At 43.3% G+C, this 5,661-nt stretch overlaps 1 protein-coding gene across 4 annotated transcripts in view; it reads right to left on the bottom strand.

Moving 5' to 3' along the window:
• Positions 1–5,613, bottom strand: part of CHID1 (chitinase domain containing 1) — a 127,589-nt gene extending 121,976 nt beyond the window's left edge. For 3 of the 4 annotated variants that reach the window (XM_026059152.1, XM_026059153.1, XM_026059151.1), the window contains exons 1-3: positions 5,513–5,613; positions 5,306–5,408; positions 490–563 (exon numbers count right to left, since the gene is read on the bottom strand). The gene's annotated coding sequence lies outside the window, so the exon portion shown is untranslated. The remainder of the gene's footprint in view (positions 1–489; positions 564–5,305; positions 5,409–5,512) is intronic. The other variant, XM_026059149.1, reaches the window with a different exon arrangement.
• Between the last annotated feature and the right edge of the window lie 48 nt (positions 5,614–5,661).

The raw sequence follows: 5,661 nt of genomic DNA, 5'->3' as shown, positions 1-5,661 counted from the left end.
CCGCGGCGCCGCGCTCCCCCGCGCAGCGGCGCGTTTTTGCCGGGCGGGAGCACGAGCTGCGGCCCGCAGGGAAAGCGATAGCGAGGGAGGGCGCGGGAGGCCCCTGCTCGCCGGCGAGTGACACCGCTGAGCCCGGGCGAGCGGGGAGGGGAGCCCAACCCCGAGCGGGTTTAAAAGCCGACGCGTTTTCCGTTTGGAGCTCCTTCAGGGCGTGTTTTTAAGTTTACACGCAATACGGCCACGCAGCTGCTGCTTTTACTGCAGCCGAAATCTTGGTGTAACCCTGTGATTTTATGGGCTGCTTATAGGAAGTAAATACCATATTGGAAGACTTGATTTAAATACAAACGGTAGTGTTATCAGCATCGGGATGCAGGGGAAAACCTAGCAGGTGCTGGCTGTGCTCCTCCAGCGCAAGCCTTTCTGTGAGCTACTGCCTATCTACTTACAGCTGGGTGCAATCTCCCCAAAGCTGAACTGGAATCTTACCTTACTTCCTCCTGATCTGTGCTTTTCTCTCGTTCCCTCTTGCGCACTGAAGATCTCATGAATACGCTTCAGCACTGAAAAGAAAAACAGGAACATTTTTACTCTGAACAAAAGTCTTGCTAGGCACACAGACATACGATCTCTCTGGCAAGGGCCGAGTACATCTGTATCCTCTCTGCACTCTAGATCATCCAAATTTAAATTCCAGCAAGGAATTTCCTTCTGAAAGGAAATTGATACTGCTCATATGTTCGGACCCACAACTGAAACACTAGTGTCACACCTAGAAACCGGAAAGCAGGAAAGAAAATGTCTCATCGCACTTTTTTGTGTCACTAAAACCCCTCTGAATCCCATACAGGTTTCCACTGAAGAAGTGGGACTTTTTTTCATCTCATTGGACTGCTTAATAGGTGTTTTTGAAACACAATACATTTTCATTTATATACTGTCCCAAACGGAAAAGGTACATTACGCTATCTAAAGCCGTTTACAATCTATGGGACACTAGGTTGTCTGCTGTTTTGTAAAATGCTGTTTGTTGTTCATCTCCCACAAACTTTAAACACTGCCAGGAATGTTCCACTTCTAAATAGCAGGAAGTACAGAGATAAGACATGATGGTATGAAAAAGCAGGTTTGTTTTCAGGCTCTCTATAATGAAAATCTGTCACTTCCCGTGTGAGGAAAGAAAAGCTTGGAAATAAAAACAGTGTAGAAGCAAAAAATGAGTGGAAGCCTGTAGCCTAAGGAGAAAAAAGGGTGAGAGAAACACATAGAAAGGCCTCAGGGATGAAAGGAAAGAAAACTCGTAGGAACTAGAAGGAATTACGGGGAGTCCATTGCAACTTACAAAGCCACTGAGCTGGCTGACACATCTCTACCAGCACACAGGTAGCAAGGGGGAGCTTGTCCGTACACCCTTTGTTGACCCTCGTTTTATCTTGTCTACTCTCTTTGAATTTATTTTAAAGCTTAAGCATTCTATTTTACTTTTTAATATAAACCTGGCTTTTTGCATTTAAAATCCTTTGATCATTGACAAGCTCACTGAAAAGGAAAGATCTAGGCAGATCCACCCCAAATCTCTGGAAGTTTGGGGTTTCATGACAGTGACATTATCCTAACTTTGTATTTCTTAATCTTGAGAGTGGTACATGTGATATTCTGACTTGGCACAAAGGCATTGCTGATAAACCCATGCTCTGTGTTGATGGATAATGAACGTTAGATGTCAGCTGGAGAAACATGATTGAGTGTACTTGTGGAGGAGCTACTGATCCTGTTTTATCCTCAGCTCTTTTTGCTTCCCCTATGGTTAGAATGACCATGGAGAGGGAAGAAAGTGATAAGAGACACTGAGGGGTGAGAGACAAATTTGTCTGACAGAAGTAACAAAGGGAAAGGAACAACAGATTCCCTTTTCCTGTCTGGAAGTTCATTACAAGAGATACAGACTTTGTACTTGAGAAGCAATTCATTCATTCCAGTTGCACGTTCTTGGAAGAAAAAATAACCCATGGCAATGAATAATGCCTCAAGCAGCTGGGCTTTGCACATGTTTATTCATTTCAGTGATTGTCTTCCAACCTTGGCCACTGCCCCAGGTCTTGGCAACTGTGTGTTTGAATCACACATGCCTGCTCTCAGCTTGTCACTCCAGTCCCATCAGCTACATCTATGGTAGCAGATCCGAGCATGTTTTATTTCCTGGGTCTTCGTGTGTCTGAACTGTTTTCCAGTGTTACACTGAGTGATATATGGGCACGTACGCAATCTGTGCCCATGCCCTAGTTTTCACAGAAGGAACTCAAACATGTGCAGAAGTTACCATGTTCTCTCTCTGTCATGTCCTTAACCTGATGGGGGTATCAGAACTGACAGGAGTCCACAGTAGGTGCACCAAGGTGGTCTAATACAGGGGTCCAACATCAGTCTCGATCACCTTGTCTAATCCTGCTTCATGGGTTTTGAGGAAGACTCTCTCAAGAGAGGTACAATTCACTGTGCACCAGTATTTGTGGTGAGGGGAGGGCAGCACAGCTCTATACTACAGTGCTTAACTTCATATCCTAAGTACAAAGACATTCAAATTATTCTAGAGTGCGATTGTGGCATATACACAGGTGGGACTGAAAGTGCACATGTTGGGTGCTAAAATTCCTCAGAACGATACATAAGCACACTCAAAAAGAATCATATTTTAGCTTCAGAAACCAAACAGGAATGCACACTGTGAACAGCACGTAAAGCTCCAGAGAAAAATAGTTGAACACTATTTATAAACCACCACACAGCTTTAAGTGTTAGGCAGAAAAGAAGCATAGTGGAAGCTGGAGTTCTCACAAATGGAAACTCACCAGCTGAATCCACTCAATTTAATGGCATTAGTTTTGTAAAGGCCAGTCTAATTTTTCCAGTCTTTCTACCAAAGTGTAATAAAGTTCTGAAAATGATTAAAACAACTAATGTATGACACGGGAAAGAAGTGATAGACATTGTGGACTTCTTGGCAAACAGATATTCAGCAAAACATTTTGTGTAATAAAAAGCATTTCTTGAGACTATTTCCTCATTAATGCTGACTTTACAGTAATTAGAAATCTCTTAAAAAATCAAGTCATCTTGGAATGGATGGAACTAATGAAATCTGCTTTCTCACAGACTGGTGTGTTGTACATAGTTTTAAGCTCAAACTGAAACATTTTCCAATTTTATGAACTCAGTGCATTTGTAAAGGTCTTTGCATAGCGTGAACTCTGTACTGTCTACACCTGAGCTCATGTTACAACCTTTTTTTCAGTCAAAATACATCTAGAGACTATTGAAGGGTCTCTTTCCTCTAGCTGGCTATTTATTCACACAAAATTTGTAGAAGCCTAATTATCTTCCCCCTACCAAAATTGTCTGCAACTGGCTAGTGAGTTCTAAATTATGTGGAAAGAGGGATAGACAGATACACCTACACATTCACCATAATTGCATGAGCCTTTTGGGGGGGAAAAGAAGGCAGGAAGCAACGATATGTACAGTAGAGTGTCAACAGTCAGTCAAAGGAGGTTAAAATAAAATATTTGGGATATGTATATGCTGTTTCATTGCACCTTATGCATACCAAGTCATTTTGAAATGAACTAGCTAGCAGCGTAGCTACTATAGAGCTCCACATGGGTTAACTACCTGAAATTTAACCAACTTCTCAAGTAGAATTTGCAATCCGTGCTGAGCTTGGTACTGCCACAGCTACTTTGCTAGCAGTCTTTCAGCTCTCTATTAAAACATGGTTTAAGTGTGCCTGCATGACTTCACGGTATTGACTGGAATGCAGCCAGCTAGGGCTGATGCACTTGGCCTCTAGGTGTCACTTTGATCATAAGTGTAGAAATTGGTTCAACGTCTTATTTTGGCTAACAAATTTTTTTTCTGAAACAGAAATCCTTACATACTGCATTCTTAAGTTTTCAGCTTCAAAGGTAATGAAAATTATTGTTGAACATCAAAATCTGATTGTAAAGCTATAAAAAAGGGCAGTTTTCTTTATGCAAGCCTGCAGATGCAGAGAATCTGAGTTGAATGTAAGGCTAGTTGTATACAACTGCCAGTAGTTGCACATGGTCTACAAAACCTGGGAACAAATGCATACATTTGTGACTACCACTTACTGTCATCTTCTCTGTCTAGTAGGTATACACACAAATAAAAAGCACTCATATAACTGATTCTAAAATCATAAAACTGATTCTCCATGCAGGAGAGATGCTTTAGAGGTGACCTGAGTGAAGTTTATAGTCACTGTCAGAGGGACAGTACTGACTTTTAGATAGTTCTTTATGAGCAAAAGATGTAACACAGAATAGGCACTGAAGTTTGATTAATTTAAATTAGATGCAAGCTTTAAATGAGGAGGATTAACCATGGGAACAAACTACCCAGGGAAACAGTGAATTCTATCTTTTATGTTGTCAGATGAAGACTGAGTTTCTTTCTGAAAGATAGGCTGTACCAAAAGCTACTCACCGGACTCAATTCAGGAAAAAAACAGGTGAAACAAAATGGCTTGAAATATATGGGAAAACAGATGAAATGACTAAGTCATCTCTGGTAGTCCTAAAACCCATGATTCTAAAGATCCCTATAGTCCACTAAGTGTACTAATCACTTGCATTACAACTGCACTTCTCAGCACACTTTGGTTTAGACAGGTTAGGCCAGTTTTGATACCTTTTATATCTGTTCTCCGTTGATGAGATTAAATACTCTGCACTATGCTGGGTTGCATCTCTTTGGGTTGTTTAAGAAAGTTTAACCTTGAAATGTTTTCAATCTCAGGAATAGATTTGGTGTGGGACTGCTTTGCACTGCATGCTCATGGCCTTCGTAAGAAACATATGGCCCTGGTTTTGCACATCTGCATGCCCTGGAAGTCAGAATATGTATTGTCGCATGTAACAGAGCAACCGCATCACTGAAAGAGGTGATGACATACTCACTAGGTATGTGACATAGAAAGGTTCTATATATACATATACATACCTGGCCTAAACTTTCGGGCTTGCAGGTGATCAGAGCGATCTGATCATTATACAGGGCATGTCAAGTAGATCCTGTGCACTGTTTTGGGCCCCCTTTTGAGCTGGAGGAGTAATGTATGGTCACCATGGGCCCTGCCCTGCGGACGCTATGGTTTTATATATCACAAGGTAGAAAGTCTGTACCCTGCTCTCCACATTATAGCCAGCCTGGGGCTGCATCCAGCCTGAATGGGACTTACATGGTCTAAATAAGATCCTACGTGAGCACACTGCTCAAAGCTTACCGCCGAAATGACATTTTCTTGTCTGACGGTGCAATCTGCCGTCCCTCTTCTTCTCCCCTAGAAGTTATATTCTCTGAGGCGTCCGCAAAGCACATTATTTCTCCTTAAAAAAAATCATTAAAAAGCCTCGATTATTTAAGCACGGACAGGGGAGGGGGGAGAGGGGGACGGGGCCGTTTCGGAGCAGGGGGTGCGCAGAGGAGTCACCTGCGCCTTCAAGGGCCTGAACCGCCCTGCCAGCGCCTCACGGAGGGCAGCGGCCCGCGTCGGCCTGGGCCCGCTCGGCCTCACGGCGCCGACTGGAAATGGCGGGGCCGCCGGCCCCCAGCGGCCCCTCCGCGGGCCGGAGGACCCCC

Source organism: Apteryx rowi, unplaced genomic scaffold (assembly GCF_003343035.1).
Source record: "Apteryx rowi isolate R43461 unplaced genomic scaffold, aptRow1 scaffold_152, whole genome shotgun sequence".
Taxonomy (NCBI): domain Eukaryota; kingdom Metazoa; phylum Chordata; class Aves; order Apterygiformes; family Apterygidae; genus Apteryx; species Apteryx rowi.
Note: the sequence above shows the minus strand (reverse complement) of the source record. Positions and strands in the feature narration are given on the sequence as shown.